The sequence below is a fragment of the Bos indicus x Bos taurus genome, chromosome 13, assembly GCF_003369695.1.
Source record: "Bos indicus x Bos taurus breed Angus x Brahman F1 hybrid chromosome 13, Bos_hybrid_MaternalHap_v2.0, whole genome shotgun sequence".
In the NCBI taxonomy this organism is placed as follows: Eukaryota; Metazoa; Chordata; class Mammalia; order Artiodactyla; family Bovidae; genus Bos; species Bos indicus x Bos taurus.
In genome coordinates, this window is record NC_040088.1 from 65892751 (window position 1) to 65909887 (window position 17137).

The 17137-nt window shown below is 42.9% G+C and overlaps 1 protein-coding gene and 1 long non-coding RNA gene across 6 annotated transcripts in view; one reads left to right on the forward strand and one right to left on the reverse strand.

The window, feature by feature from the left end:
* Positions 1 to 17137, reverse strand: part of LOC113903637 (ankyrin repeat domain-containing protein 26-like) — a 221593-nt gene that overhangs the window by 114331 nt on the left and 90125 nt on the right. The window lies entirely within an intron of this gene.
* Positions 1 to 17137, forward strand: part of LOC113903646 — an 85464-nt gene that overhangs the window by 5549 nt on the left and 62778 nt on the right. The window contains exon 3 of one of the 5 annotated variants that reach the window (XR_003514225.1): positions 8790 to 8830. The exons of 3 other annotated variants lie outside the window; for them this stretch is intronic. This is a non-coding gene — a long non-coding RNA (uncharacterized LOC113903646). Of the gene's footprint in view, positions 1 to 8789; positions 8831 to 13340; positions 16083 to 17137 lie in introns of those variants that run through there. One more of the 5 variants, XR_003514222.1, reaches the window with a different exon arrangement.

Here is a 17137-nt window from a genome sequence, read left to right on the forward strand (position 1 = left end):
ACGAGAAACTTATCTGCAAGAGGTCTGCAGTAAATGTAAGGGAAATGGAAAGTCCTGCACTCAGGTTCCCAAGTCCTTCATTTGTTCATGCAACAGATATGCACTCAGCAGTTATGAGCTGATAAAGGGCTCTGGTGTTTCAGTTGTAAACAGCAGAATCAAGAGGTTTGCCCCCGTGGCCCTCAAAACAGTGTCATGCAGAAGGCAGAGGTTAAATGCAGGTAAAGCGGGTCCGAGTACCTGCCATGAAGGAAAATACCACACTGGGAGAGAGAGTCATGCACTGAAAATATTGGTAGATAGAGAAATCCTGGAAATTCTCTCCGAGGAAGAGACTCTTCAGCTGGAGCTTGAAGAAGTGGGTTTTAGCGATGAAGTAACTGTGGGCAGAGAGCATTCTTTGGAGGGAACAGCATGTGCAAAGGCCTTGAGTCTTGAAAGAGAATGGGATGCCCAGGGACCTGGTCATTCCCAAAGGCCAGTGTGGCTGGAACTTAGTGAGCAGGCCGAGGGCAACACCAGGGGAGATTTCTGAGCATGTGGGGCTGGTGGTGGCATGTTTGTGTTCTGAGGACCACCCTGGCCCCGTGTGGATAGTGCATGGTGGTACTGAGAGGAAGCATGGTGGTCATGGAGGTGACAGGAGGGGTGAGCCAGACTAGAGGAAAGGAGAGCAGGTTACACACCTGTTTAGGAGGTGACTGAATATGCTTTGGTCCAGTAAGGGACTGATTTTCCTGTATTCATACCATAGGGAAATACAGTATCCAAATTCTATGCCCTAGCCTCCTAGTTTGGTTCTGGGCAGGACAGTAACTATTACCAGTTTCTGGTTAAAATTCTTTGCCAGAAGAAATCTATTCTTATTTAATTGTTCATGTGGAAATGTGACTTTTTTTAAGGAAGTTCTTGTATTACTCATCAAGAACTTTGATGTTAAGTTGGGTGTATTTTATTTATGCTATTTCATTATAATCAAGAACACATTGTAAGCAGTGTGGAGAATAAATCTAACGTTTGTAGAGTGGCAGAAGTATCTAGAACAGATTTAGAAGACATGGTACATCTATGTACATGGTCCATGTACATCTCTACATGGTACAGATCTAGAAGACACGGGACATACATCTTGCCTCTATTTTCATGCCTAGAGCAGGCACATACGTTTTGTATTTATCTCTTTCCTTTTAAAACTCCACAGTAGACACTTAGTAATTCTCTACATCTGCTTTTGTTTTGTTTCCCCTTTTTTTTTCAATTGTGGTAAAGGTACACACCAGGTAGCTCAGTGGTAAGGAATCTGACTGCCAGTGCAGGAGGTGCATTCCCTGGGTCGGGAAGATCCCCTGGAGGAGGAACTGGCAAGCCACCCAAGTTCTCTTGCCTGGAAAATTCCATGGACAGAGGAGCCTGACAGGCTACAGGCCATGGGGTCAGAAAGAGTTGGACATGACTTAGTGACAGAGCACACATACCACTGAGTGTATTCAAAACACTCATAGTGTCATACAGCTATCACCACCACCACCTTCTCCAGAACTCTTCATTGTACAAAACTGAAACACCACACCCAGGAAACAATTGTAGATCTGATTGGAAAGGGTGATGCTTGTCTGATATCTAAGGAGACATATATTTTATAGGGGAAAACCAAAATGTTCTCCCTCTCTGTGTCAAGGACCCTAAAGTACAAACATGCACATGGTTGAAGATCAAGAACCATTTCTTGGACGAGTGGAGGAGCATTTGACTTTAGAGTCCTTTGCTCCCTTTATGGGAATGAGGATTTGAAAGTATTGATACCATAGAAAGAGGACTCGTAGGATGAGAACATGATGTGAGGCCATAATCTTATGCACCGTGATATTTGATCTCTTATTCCAGCATGAAACAGGGATACTAAAAAGTGAGGCAAAAGTTTGTCTTTTGGAGACAATGGAAATTAATCAGTGTGGAAAATGCAATGTGCCATGTGGCTAAACAAAACAATGGAGTGTGATCCTAGGCAAATTAGTTAGGTAATAACAATCTACAGATCTCTAAATAGCATTATGGCTAAATAAAGCAATTCAAAAGCATAAGATAAATCTATACAGTCACATGGTATGATCCTTCGGTGTATTTGGTGAAAAATATAATCTGCATACAGAGATTTTTTTCTTTTTTTTTCTTTTTCGCTCAGTCCTGTCTGACTCTTTGCCATCCCATGGACTATACAGTCCAGGGAATTCTGCAGTCCAGAATACTGGACTCAGTTCAGTTCAGGTCAGTCAATCCAGAGGATTTTCCCAACCCAGGGCTGGAACCTGGGTTCCATACATACACAGATAGTGCAATAATATTTATGAAAAAGATACACTTGCATATATCTAGACCTGCTTGCAAATGCAAAGAAAACGGTTTGTAAAGATAAACTCCCACTTTTTAACAGTTCCATTAAGAAGAGGAATGTGATAGAAGGAAGTTTTAGGACTGCACTTTGGGTTCTTCTATTGCCACTTTTATTTTATGCATTTACTTCGAAATTTTTACAAGGAGAATGTTATGTCTGTAAAGAATAACTAAATGATATGTACCAGTTCACCAGACGCTTACCTGAGAACCATGCTTCTGGATGATCCCCTCAAAGGTAAAATCTGCCACTTAGAACACAGGGGAAATCTGTGCCTTTTGTTGAGTCACGTAAGCACTCATTTCATTCGCCTTTAAGAAGTGCTTCTTGTATTAACTAAATCCTGAGAAGATGGGTGCCAGGGACAAATTTGGGGCTAGTGAAAGCATGGCATGTAGTCCCATCACTTTATGGCAAATATATGGGAAAACAATGGAAACGAGAGACTTTATTTTCTTGGGCTCCAAAATCACTGCAGATGGTGACTGCAGCCATGAAATTAAAAGATGCTTGCTCCTTGGAAGAAAATCTATGACCAACCTAGAGAGCATATTAAAAAGCAGAGACATTACTTTGCCGATAAAGGTTCTTCTAGTCAAAGCTATGGTTTTTCCAGTGGTCATGTATGGATGTGAAAGTTGGACTATAAAGAAAACGGAGAGCCAAGGAATTGATGCTTTTGAGCTGTGGTGTTGGAGAAGACTCTTAAGAGTCCCTTGGACTGCAAGGAGATCCAATCAGTCCATCCTAAAGGAAATCAGTCCTGAATATCCGTTGGGAGGACTGATGCTGAAGTGGAAACTCCCAATACCTTGGCCACCTGGTGTGAAGAACTGACTCATTGGAAAAGACCCTGATGCTGGGAAAGATTGAAGGTGGGAGGAGAAGGGGACAACAGAGGATGAGATGGTTGGAAGGCATCACTGATTTGATGAACAGGAGTTTGAGCAAGCTTAGGGATTTGGTGAAGGACAGGGAGGCCTGGCATGTTACAGTCCCTGGGGTCTCAAAGAGTCGGACGTGACTGAGCGACTGACCTGAACTGAACTGAGGCTACCACGTGATTGCCAAGGACGCTCTAGCATTCAGGTGTGAGCAGCCTAGGTTCAAACAGACTCGCTTGGAACTTCTCCAGGAAACCGTTGGGTGGGTAGAAAGGGGTGCTGTGTCCAACAGCTCTTTTCTGATCCGTGCTGTTTGAGAATCTGGTCTTTATTCCTGGAAATGAGCCTTAATCCCTCAAGGCTGCACCAGAGGCGGAGCAGGAGACTGGGCAAGAGCCTGTGTCCAGTCCCAGGGGACCAGGTTGGAGTCGGGGCCTGACTTGGAGAGAGAGATCTGTCTCCCCGCAGGGCCTGGCCTAGATCTTGAGCCGCCATCAGCTTCAGGTCAAGACCAGGAACCGAGCATGGCTGGGCGGCGGGGCAGAGCGCAGAGCCCCCTCCCGTGTTGCGGCCAAGGCTCCACTACCTCCACCGGTATCGTGGTCTGAGAGCCAACTGGCCCAGCGGCCCTGCTGCCACACCGACTGCCTGGAGCCACTGCTGTCTTGGGCCTTCAGCCAGTTGGTCTGGAAGGTGGGTTCACACTCCTGGATCTTCCTGCTGCTGTCCATGGTGTTAATGACTGTTCTCTGCACTGACCTAATTTACCGGCCCCAGGATGAAGAATTTTGGGCATTACTTTACTAGCGTGTGAGATGAGTGCAATTGTGCAGTATTTTGAGCATTCTTTGGCATTGCCTTTCTTTGGGATTGGAATGAAAACTGACCTTTTCCAGTCCTGTGGCCACTGCTGAGTTTTCCAAATTTGCTGGCATATTGAGTGCAGCACTTTCACAGCATCATCTTTCAGGATTTGAAAGAGCTCCACTGGAATTCCATCACTTCCACTAGCTTTGTTCGTGGTGATGCTTTCTAAGGCCCACTTGACTTCACATTCCAGGATGTCTGGCTCTAGGTCAGTGATCACACCATCGTGATTATCTTGGTCATGAACATCTTTTTTGTAGACTTCTTCTGTGTATTCTTGCCACCTCTTCTTAATATCTTCTGCTTCTGTTCAGTCCATACCATTTCTGTCCTTTATCGAGCCCATCTTTGCATGAAATGTTCCCTTGATATCTCTAATTTTCTTGAAGAGATCTCTAGTCTTTCCCATTCTGTTGTTTTCCTCTATTTCTTTGCATTGATCACTGAGGAAGGCTTTCTTATCTCTTCTTGCTATTCTTTGGAATTCTGCATTCAGATGCTTATATCTTTCCGTTTCTCCTTTGCTTTTTGCTTTTCTTCTTTGCACAGCTATTTGTAAGGCCTCCCCAGATGGCCATTTTGCTTTTTAGCATTTCTTTTCCATGGGGATGGTCTTGATCCCTCTCTCCTGTACAATGTCACGTACCTCTGTCCATAGTTCATCAGGCACTCTATCTATCAGATCTAGGCCCTTAAATCTATTTCTCACTTCCGCTGTATAATCATAAGGGATTTGATATAGGTCATACCTGAATGGTCTAGTGGTTTTCCCTACTTTCTTCAATTTAAGTCTGAATTTGGCAATAAGGATTTCATGATCTGAGCCACTTTGGCCATCTCATGCAAAGAGTTGACTCATTGGAAAAGACTCTGATGCTGGAAGGGATTGGGGGCAGGAGGAGAAGGGGACAACAGAGGATGAGATGGCTGGATGGTATCACCGACTTGATGGATGTGAGTCTGAACTCTGAGAGTTGGTGATGGATAGGGAGGCCTGGCATGCTGTGATTCATGGGGTCGCAAAGAGTCGGACACGACTGAGCGACTGAACTGAACTGAACTGATGTTAATCCCAAGCTCCTAATTATCCGTCCCCAACCACATTTCCCCTTTGGTAACCCTGAATTTGTTTTTGAAATCTGTGGGTCTGTTTCTATTTTGTAGATAGGTTCATTTGTATCATTTTTTAGATGAGATTCTGTATATGGATGATATCAATAATGGTATTTGTCTTTCTCTGACTTAGTATGACAATCTCTAGGTCCATCATGTTGCTGCATATGGCATTATTTGCTCTTTATTGTGGCTGAGTATTGGAGAAGGAAATGGCAACCCACTCCAGTGTTCTTGCCTGGAGAATCCCAGGGATGGAGAGCCTGGTGTGCTGCCATCTATGGGGTCGCACAGAGTTGGATACGACTGAAGCGACTTAGCAGCAGGAGCAGCAGTGGCTGAAAAATATTCCATTGTATACATGTTCTCATCGTTATTCATTCCTCTGTTGATAGACGTTTAGGTTGTTTCCATGTCTTGGCTGTTGTAAATGGTGCTCCAGAGAATAGGTACAGGTATGCGTATGGCTGAGTCCCTTAGCTGCGCACCTGAAACTATCACAACATTGCTAATAGGCTATTCTACAATATAAAACAGGTTAAAAAACGAAAATCGATTACAAAGGGAAAAAAAAATAGGCTGCTTGCAGAGTAGATCTTCTTTCCCACGAAGTGTGGCATGATGCAGTAACACCCCTTCCCTACATGCTCAGTGAAAACTCCTGGGCAAAATCGGCCTAAATATTTTGTTTTCAATGCTGGGAAGAAGAGCTGAGTAAAGAAAACAATGTAACGAGATTTGAATTTTTTTTCATGTAATGAGATAGGTAAAATATAGCTAAAAATAATATGTCTAAGCTCTAGGTCAGTAATTACATCATTGTGATTATCTGGTTCCTAAAATATTTTTTGTACAGTTCTTCTGTGTATTCTTGCCACCTCTTTTTAATATCTTCTGCTTCTGTTAGGTGCATACCATTTCTGTCCTTTATCGAGCCCATCTTTGCATGAAATGTTCCCTTGGTAACTCTAATTTTCTTGAAGAGATCTCTAGTCTTTCCCATTCTGTTGTTTGCCTCTATTTCTTTGCATTGATCGCTGAGGAAGGCTTTCTTATCTCTTCTTGCTATTCTTTGGAACTCTGCATTCAGATGCTTATATCTTTCCTTTTCTCTTTTGCTTTTCGCTTCTCTTCTTTTCACAGCTATTTGTAAGGTCTCCCCAGACAGCCATTTTGCTTTTTTGCATTTCTTTTCCATGGGGATGGTCTTGATCCCTGTCTCCTGTACAGTGTCACGAACCTCATTCCATAGTTCATCAGGCACTCTATCAGATCTAGGCCCTTAAATCTATTTCTCACTTCCACTGTATAATCATAAGGGATTTGATTTAGGTCATACCTGAATGGTCTAGTGGTTTTCCCTACTTTATTCAATTTAAGTCTGAATTTGGTAATAAGGATTTCATGATCTGAGCCACAGTCAGCTCCTGGTCTTGTTTTTGTTGACTATATGGAGCTTCTCCATCTTTGGCTGCAAAGAAATAATCAATCTAATTTCGGTGTTGACCATCTGGTGATGTCCATGTGTAGAGTCTTCTCTTGTGTTGTTGGAAGAGGGTGTTTGCTATGACCAGTGTATTTTCTTGGCAAAACTCTATTAGTCTTTGCCCTGCTTCATTCCATATTCGAAGGCCAAATTTGCCTGTTACTCCAGGTGTTTCTTGACTTCCTACTTTTGCATTCCAGCCCCCTATAATGAAAAGGACATCTTTTTTGGGTGTCAGTTCTAAAAGGTCTTGTAGGTCTTCATAGAACCGTTCAGCTTCAGCTTCTTCAGCATTTCTGGTTGGGGCATAGACTTGGATTACTGTGATATTGAATTATTTGCCTTGGAAATGAACAGAGATCATTCTGTCATTTTTGAGATTGCATCCAAGTACTGCATTACGGACTCTTTTGTTGACCATGATGGCTACTCCATTTCTTCTGAGGGATTCCTGTCCACAATAGTAGATATAATGGTCATCTGAGTTAAATTCACCCATTCCAGTCCATTTTAGTTTGCTGATTCCTAGAATGTAGCTGAATTCCTAGAATTCACGCTTGCCATCTCTTGTTTAACCACTTCCAATTTGCCTTGATTCATGGAACTGACATTCCAGGTTCCTATGCAATATTGCTCTTTGTAGCATTGGACCTTGCTTCTATCACCAGTCACATCCACAGCTGGATATTGTTTTTGCTTTGGCTCCATCCCTTCATTCTTTCTGGAGTTATTTCTCCACTGATCTCCAGTAGCATATTGGGCACCTACTGACCTGGGGAGTTCCTCTTTCAGTATCCTATCATTTTGCCTTTTCATACTGTTTATGGAGTTCTCAAGGCAAGAATACTGAAGTGGTTTGCCATTCCCTTCTCCGGTGGACCACATTCTGTCAGATCTCTCCACCATGACCCGCCCGTCTTGGGTTGCCCCATGGGCATGGCTTAGTTTCATTGAATTAGACAAGGCTGTGGTCCTAGTGTGATTAGATTGACTAGTTTCCTGTGAGTATGATTTCAGTGTGTCTGCCCTCTGATGCCCTTTTGCAACACCCACTGTCTTACTTGGGTTTCTCTTACCTTGGCATGGGGTATCTCTTCACAGCTGTTCCAGCAAAGTGCAGCCACTGCTCCTTACCTTGGAGAGGGGTGTCTCCTCACCGCTGCCCTTCCTGACCTTCAACGTGGGATAGCTCCTCTAGGCCCTCCTGCACATGCAGCCACCACTCCTTGGACGTGGGGTTGGTCCTCCTGGCCGCCACCCCTGGCCTCGGGTGTGGGGTTGCTTCTCCCGGCAGCTGCCCGTGGCCTCAGGTGTGGGGTAGCTCCTCCTGGCTGCCACCTCTGGCCTCGGGTGTGGGGCGTAGGGTAGCTCCTCTGGGCTGCTGCCCCTGACTCGGGCGTGGAGGCATGGGGTAGCTCCTCTCAGCCGCCACCCCTGACCTCGGACGCGGGGTAGCTCCTCTTGGCTGCCGCCCCTGACCTCGGATTTAGGTAGTTCTTCTCGGCGGTTCCTGCGCCGTCACAGCCTGGCACTCTTGGCCGCTGCCCCTGACCTCGGATGTGGGGTAACTCCTCTTGGCTGCCGCCCTTTGGGCATGGGGTCCTCCCGGCTTCTGCCCCTGACCTCGGATGTGGGGTAGCTCCTTCTCGGCCATGCTTAAGTGCGCCAGTCGCAGCCCTCCGCGCTTAAGTGCGCCGGTCGCAGCTGCCCACGACCCAGATAATCACGATGATGTGATCATTGACCTAGAGTCAGACATCCTGGAATATGAAGTCAAGTGGGCTTTAGAAAGCATCACTACGAACAAAGCTAGTGGAGGTAATAGAATTCCAGTTGAGCTCTTTCAGATCCTGAAAGATGATGCTGTGAAAGTGCTGCACTCAATATGCCAGCAAATTTGGAAAACTCAGCAGTGGCCACAGGACTGGAAAAGGTCAGTTTTCATTCCAATCCCAAAGAAAGGCAATGCCAAAAAATGCTCAAACTACTGCACAATTGCACTCATCTCACACGCTAGTCAAGTAATGCTCAAAATTCTCCAAACCAGGCTTCAGCAATATGTGAACCGTGAACTTCCTGATGTTCAAGCTGGTTTTAGAAAAGGCAGAGGAACCAGAGATCAAATTGCCAACATCCGCTGGATCATGGAAAAAGCAAGAGAGGTCCAGAAAAACATCTATTTCTGCTTTATTGACTATGCCAAAGCCTTTAACTGTGTGGATCACAATAAACTGTGGAAAATTCTGAAAGAGATGGGAATACCAGACCATCTGACCTCTATCTTGAGAAATCTATATGCAGGTCAGGAAGCAACAGTTAGAACTGGACTTGGAACAACAGACTGGTTCCAAATAGGAAAAGGAGTACGTCAAGGCTGTATATTGTCACCCTGCTTATTTACCTCATATGCAGAGTACATCATGAGAAACGCTGGGCTGGAAGAAGCACAAGCTAGAATCAAGATTGCTAGGAGAAATATCAATAACCTCAGATATGCAGATGACACCACCCTTACGGCAGAAAGCGAAGAGGAACTAAAAAGCCTCTTGATGAAAGTGAAAGAGGAGAGTGAAAAAGTTGGCTTAAAGTTCAACATTCAGAAAACGAAGATCATGGCATCCAGTCCCATCACTTCATGGGAAATAGATGCAGAAACAGTGGAAACAGTGTCAGACTTTATTTTTCTGAGCTCCAAAATCACTGCAGATGGTGACTGCAGCCATGAAATTAAAAGACGCTTACTCCTTGGAAGGAAAGTTATGACCAACCTAGATAGCATATTCAAAAGCAGAGACATTACTTTGCCAACAAAGGTCCATATAGTCAAGGCTATGGTTTTTCCAGTGTTCATGTATGGATGTGACAGTTGGACTGTGAAGAAAGCTGAGCGCTGAAGAATTGATGCTTTTGAACTGTGGTGTTGGAGAAGACTCTTGAGAGTCCCTTCGACTGCAAGGAGATCCAACCAGTCCATTCTGAAACAGATCAGCCCTGGGATTTCTTTGGAAGGAATGATGCTAAAGCTGAAACTCCAGTACTTTGGCCACCTCATGCGAAGAGTTGACTCATTGGAAAAGACTCTGATGCTGGGAGGGATTGGGGGCAGGAGGAGAAGGGGACGACAGAGGATGAGATGGCTGGATGGCATCACTGACTCGATGGATGTGAGTCTGAGTGAACTCCGGGAATTGGTGATATAGAGGGAGGCCTGGCATGCTGGGATTCATGGGGTCGCAAAGAGTCAGACACGACTGAGTGACTGAACTGAACTGAAAGCATAAGACTTGAAGAATACAACTCTCTTTATTAATCTAACTTTTAATTAGACTAATCTTCCTCCTTTGGTTTCAAATTGTCCTGATCCTCTTCTGAAGATGTTAACTCTCTACGCCCTTCATGTGTAGACAATTTTAACTTTTAAAAGCAGCTGGACGAAATAAATATGGATCTGTCGAGGACAGGTTATATACATAATAAATATGTCATGTCAAGCTTTCCTACCATTTACCAACTTGTTAATTGTTCTTTTAAAAAAATGGCACAATTGGCACCAGAACACTGAAAAAACAAGGAGATGACATTGCTGAGTCTGGAACTTCAGGCTTCTCATCCTTTATAACTCCTCTGAAGGTTATTAACAAGATTATAATTTTAATCGCCGGCCATGCTTTGCCACTCTGCATCTTTACTGTAGGTTTATGGATGTTCATAATTTCCTTGCTTAACTACTATCATAGGAAGCAAATTCTGTTCACCTCAAATATCCTGTTCACTCCCCATCAGTCAGGGCCCAGGCCAGGTCCCAGCCCCTTCCAGACCTGTCCTTCTCTCCCGACCACACTAGCTCACATTTATGCAACTTCTCCTAAATTCCTGCAACTCTCTCTTTGGTATCACTGAAAATTCAAAAGTTAGCACTCGACATTGTCATTTATATATACATATTAAAAATAAACATATATAAAATACAGTAGGTAAGTGATATGTAAAATATATATAACGTAAATAGAGTCCCATGCAATAAAGAATTCCATTGAATTGATTCCAGATGACTTGGTGTATTTTTTCTTGTCCTCTACTTGTATGATATTCATCTGAAATTCAATTAGTATTATTAGAACTACAAGAAATAGACGAATAGGATCTTATCTCCTGGATTTCCCTGTCAGTACTTTAATCCATGTTCCCTGGTCTCTTGTTCCCTTGAGCTCTCCTTTCTCTTTTGTCTCCAAATTTTTATTCTTTTATAGGTTTGTCTACAATATTTTCACTTTAACTTTTTTTCTGAACTATGTTTCATTACTTCCATTCCTTACTTGTATAATGTTTCTCAGAAGCACAAGTACACACCCACAAGTGCCCACATCAGCTCTGTGTTTAGGTGCTGTTTGACTGGGCTGTCTCTGTGTTTGACTCACAGTTTCATATTCCACAATGTTACCCCATGCCAGGAGAGGCAACTATTTTCCTGTCTGCTTCTCATTTTGACCCACATCACACAAAAATGTAGCAAAAGGAAGGGTCGCAGGCAGACCATCTGAATGCTTTAAGATGCTGGCCTTTCCTAGAACCACCTAGAACCACTTTGAACAAATTTGCTGTCAAAATAACTATACTGCCCAAAGCAATCTGCAGATTGAATGCCTCACCTTTCCAATGATGTTTTTCACATAACTAGAACAAAAAATTTTACAGTGTGAATGGGAAAAAAAGACCCCAAATAGCCAAGCAATCTTGAGAAAGAAAAGCAAGAGCTGACAGAATCAGGTTCCCTGACTTCAGACTACCAGTCAGTTCAGTTCAGTCACTCAGTCATGTCCGACTCTTTGCAACCCCATGAATCACAGCACGCCAGGCCTCCCTGGCCATCACCAACTCCCAGAGTTTACCCAAACTCATGTCCATCGAGTCAGTGATGCCATACAGCCATCTCATCCTCTGTCGACCCCACACGGCATGGCTTAGTTTCATTGAGTTAGACAAGGCTGTGTTAGTTACAAGCTAAAGTAATCAAGACACTGGTTCTGGCACAGAAACAGAAATGTATTGAATAGAGCAATGGAACAAGATACAAAGTCCAGAGAGAAACCAATGCACCTACGGTCAAGTGATCTAGGACAAAGGAGGCAAGACTATACAATGGAGAAAAGACAGCCTCTTGAATAAGTAGTGCTGATAAAAATGGACAGCTACAAGCATAAGAATGAAATTACCATACTCCCTAACATACACAAAAATAATCTCAAAAGAAATTAAAGACCTTAGAAAAGGCGGAGGAACCAGAGATCAAATTGCCAACATCCGCTGGATCATCGAAAGAGAGTTCCAGGAAAACATCTATTTCTGCTTTATTGACTATGCCAAAGCCTCTGACTGTGTGGATCACAATAAACTGTGGAAAATTCTGAAAGAGATGGGAATACCAGACCACCTGACCTGCCTCTTGAGAAACCTATATGCAGGTCAGGAAACAACAGTTAGAACTGGACATGGAACAACAGACTGGTTCCAAATAGGAAATGAGTACGTCAAGGCTGTATATTGTCACCCTGCTTATTTAACTTATATGCAGAGTACATCATGAGAAACGCTGGGCTGGAAGAAGCACAAGCTGGAATCAAGATTGCCAAGAGAAATATCAATAACTTCAATATGCAGATGATACCACCCTTATGGCAGAAAGTGAAGAAGAACTAAAAAGCCTCTTGATGAAAGTGAAAGAGGAGAGTGGAAAAGTTGGCTTAAAGCTCAACATTCAGAAAACAAAGATCATGGCATCTGGTCCCATCACTTCATGGCAAATAGATGGGGAAACAGTGCCAGACTTTATTTTTCTGAGCTCCAAAATCACTGCAGATGGTGACTGCAGCCATGAAATTAAAAGATGCTTACTTCCTGGAAGAAAAGTTATGACCAACCTAGATAGCATATTCAAAAGCAGAGACATTACTTTGCCAACAAAGGTCCATATAGTCAAGGCTATGGTTTTTCCAGTGGTCATGTATGGATGTGAGAATTGGACTGTGAAGAAAGCTGAGTGCCGAAGAATTGATGCTTTTGAACTGTGGTGTTGGAGAAGACTCTTGAGAGTCCCTTCGACTGCAAGGAGATCCAACCAGTCCATTCTGAAACAGATCAGCCCTGGGATTTCTTTGGAAGGAATGATGCTAAAGCTGAAACTCCAGTACTTTGGCCACCTCATGCGAAGAGTTGACTCATTGGAAAAGACTCTGATGCTGAGACGGATTGGGGGAAGGAGGAGAAGGGGACGACTGAGGATGAGATGGCTGGATGGCATCATGGACTCGATGGACATGAGTTTGAGTGAACTCCGGGAGTTGGTGATGTACAGGGAGGCCTGGCGTGCTGGGATTCATGGGGTCGCAAAGAGTCAGACACGACTGAGCGACTGAACAGAACTGAACTGAGCTGAAATATAAGAACAGACCCCACAAAACTCTTAGAGGAGAACATAGGCAGAGTACTCTCTGACATAAATCACAGCAGTATGTTTTTTCACTCACCTCTTAGAATAATGAAAATAAAAACAAAAATAAGCCAATGGGATCCAATTAAACTTTGCTTCTGCACATCACAGGTAATCATAAACAAGACAGAAGAAAACCCACAGAATGGGGGGACAATATTCTGAAATGATGCAAATGACAAAGGATTAATCTCCAAAATATTCAAACAGCTCAAGGAGCTAAATATCAAAATACAAACAACCCAATCAATAAATGAATGTAAGATCTAAGTGGACTTTTCTCTATAGAATACTGACAGATGATCAAAAAGCACATGAAAGGATGCTCATAAAGGATGCTCCACATCACTAATAATTAGAGAAATGCAGAAATACTACGATGAGGTATCATTTCACACCAATCAGAATAGCCACCATCAAAAAACCTACAAATAATAAATGCTGGAGAGAGTGTGGAGAAAAGGGAACCCTCCTACACAGCTTATGGAATGTAACTAGGGTACACCCACTGTGGAGAACTCTATGGAAATTTCTTTAAAAACTAAATATAGACTTGCCATCATATGATTCAGCAATCCCACTCCTGGGCATATATCCAGAGAAAACCAGACTTCAAAAAGATGCAAGCACCTCAATGTTCCAAATTGGGAAAGGAGTCCATCAAGGCTGTATATTGTCACCCTACTTATTGAACTTACATGCAGAGTACATCATGCAAAATGCCAGACTGGAGGAAGCACAAGTTGGAATCAGGATTGCAGTGAGAAAACCTCAGATACGCAGATGACACCACCCTTATGGCAGAAGTGAAGAACTAACGAGCCTCTTGATGAAAGTGAAAGAGGAGAGTGAAAAAGTTGACTTAAAGTTCAACATTCAAAAAACTAAGATCATGGCCCAGTGACAACCAGTAACAACCAACAAGAAAGGAGAAGCCACATTTTGTTTGTTTTTGCATCTCTCACATCCAGCACAGAGACTAGACTCTGAAATTGGTTGGTTTTGGTTATGCGACTTTTGAAGGACATGATACGCATTGAATATCTGAGATGGGGGAATATGACACACAGATTATTTCAAGAAATAAATTTTTTTCAATATGTAAATTATGTTTTTTTTTAAATTTTAAAATTGAACTATAGTTGGTTTAAAATATTGTGTTAGTGTCAGTTCTCCAGCATAGTGATTCAGTATTTTTGCAGATTTTACTCCAATACAGTTTATTACAAGATATGGCTATAATTCCCTGTACTATACAGTATAGCCTCATTGCTTATCATTTTATACCTAGTAGTTTGAATCTGTTAATGCCGTACTCCTAATTTGTCCCTCCCCCTTTAGAAGAGAGATTTTTGTAGACTTCTCAGCCTAGGCGAGTTACGAAAGAAAAGCTCCTAACTAGGAATCTTCCCTCTGCCTCTTGAATCTATTAAAAATAAAGGGGGACACACTAAAAAGAAGAACTAATGAGAATGGAGTTGGACCCTTTGGGGACCTCCCCATATACCCTCCCACTAGTTTGTAGAAAAGCTTTAGCCTCCAAGGCTTTGCCAGAGTCCCAAGGAGCAAACGTAATTAGAGAAGTGAGAAGATGCTGAGACAAATGAAAACAGTTGAGCAAGACAAAATAACAATAGTTAAACCTTCAAACAAACTCAAGGACCTTTAACTCTTCCTCAAGAGCTGCAGAGAACTTTCGGAGCCATATCCATGAGTTCTTCTGCAGATACTGACACTGGCCCCAGGTGGAAGAAGTTAACTGCATGCTGTCTACACCTATGCTTACCCCAGACCAGTTGAAACTTGGTCATGGCTGATGATACTGATTCCTGAAACCACCCAGTTAGCTACCACCAACCAATCCAGAAAGAGGTACACCAGCCATCAGCACCTCACATCCAGACCCCAAACGTTGCATTTCAGAACCCTTCCCTGAATTTGGGGGAGAATAGATACATGTATATATATGGTGGAGTCACTGTCTGTGCCCCTGAAACTATCACCCTTTTCTTCATCGGCTCTGCTCCAATATAAAATAAGTTTTTTGAAAAAATGGGTTTTGTCCTTAGCAAACCTAAGTCACATATTTTTCTTCATTCTACTTTACCAAGAAGTGCATTTATTTTTTTGAAAATATTCTAACTATCAGGAAAGGTTTAATATTTTGTTAATTCTCTCATAAACCAGCCTACCCTCCTTGGAAAGAAAACATTAAAGGTTTAATATAAAACGTGGGGACATATATTTCTACACTGCTATCTGTATACCTACTCCTGTGTGTGAGTTTATGTGTGTCTATATCTAGCTATTTCTCCCTACCGGAAATACGCTGTGCAACATTTTGAAGCTTGCTTTGCTTTAACAATAAACTCCTGACGTTAAAAACAACATCAACAGCAACAATAAAACCCTTCCCTGGAAGCCATCAGAGAGTTTGTGTCTTTGGAGAAGGAGCCCTCTGTTCTTGCCTGGCCTCGCAATGGGCACCTTGGAATAAACACCACAATTTCCTTCATCACATCTGGTGTCAGCAGATTGGTTTGACTGTGCATTGGGCAAATGGATTCAGGTTTGGTTGGGTAACAAAATCTATCCAACTCCTGCAGGAGGACAGGAGGCAATGTATAGGTTGTGTTCTAGGTTCTCCATAAAACCTAGCCAGGAACTGGAGAAATACTAGATGATTTCAATATTCTCCTTAAAATTGATAGTTAAAACAACTGTCTAGTGTGAGGGTTCATTTATGTGTCGATTTGGTTCGCTTATGATCCCAGCTGTTTGGTCAGTTTAGATGTTTTTGTGAAGATATATTTCAGATATGATTAGTATTTAAATCTGTAACTGAAAGGGAAAGAAGTACAATTCAAGAAAGAGTGATTCAGGTTAAACTGAAAGTCTTCTGAGAAAGAGAGGCGAGGGCTTATGAAGACAAAAAGCCACAGGTTGTCAAAAACTGCCTGATGAGAACTGTGACTGACCCTCATGCGAGTCAGGAAATATTTGGCCTCACAGAAGCACAAGGTATACAGGGCAGGCATGGTCCAAGAAGTAGCTTGAATTTCTGGCAGATGTTCTGGAGGACTTCCAAAATGGAAAAGAAATGATCTGAAGCTCAGGTTGCCTCTAGGCTGAAACGTGCATATGCCACACTCCTTAATGGCCTCCCAGCTCTGTTTCAGAGAGCTCTTTAGGGAGCATTGTTGTCATTCAGTCACTAAGTCACGTCCACCTCTTTGTAACCCCATGGACTGTAGCACACCAGGCTTTCCTGTCCATCACTATCTCATGGAGTTTGCTCAAATTAGGGAGAATTACTGACTCCATGATTTTTATTCAACGAATGGCACTATGAAATCTGTCTCTGACTTCTGCTGAAGTGAACAACCGTAATAGGGAAGAACCTTTTGTATTCTGTTACAAGTGCAGCACTAACAGGATGTTGTCCGTAAGCTTAAATTATACACAGTGGCTCAGCACTGGGAGCCCTGCTTCCCACATAATGAGCATTAAGATAAAATACCTGTATTTAGCTCCAAGGAAACATCCTGACCAAGCCCAGCTGTCAATGACTGCAGGAAGGGAATTAACACAACCCCTTCAGAGGCTGATGGGAACCAGGAAGGGTTTGGCTTTACTCTTTCTCCTTTTAGTGTAAAACAAGCCTGAATTTTAACTCAGCCAAGATGGATCTTGGGGACATGAGTCCGCCATTTTACCTTGATCTACCAGCTTTCCAAACAAAGTTGCTGTTGCTTGCCCCAACAACTCGTCTCCTGATTTATCAGCCTATCCTCCAGGAAGCGATGCGGCTGGGTAACACAGTGACCCTACCTATGTCTAAGGCCTTCAGGTGAGCATCAGCTCACTGGCTGGTGCTGCTGTATGGATCACAGTTTGCCAGAGATCTC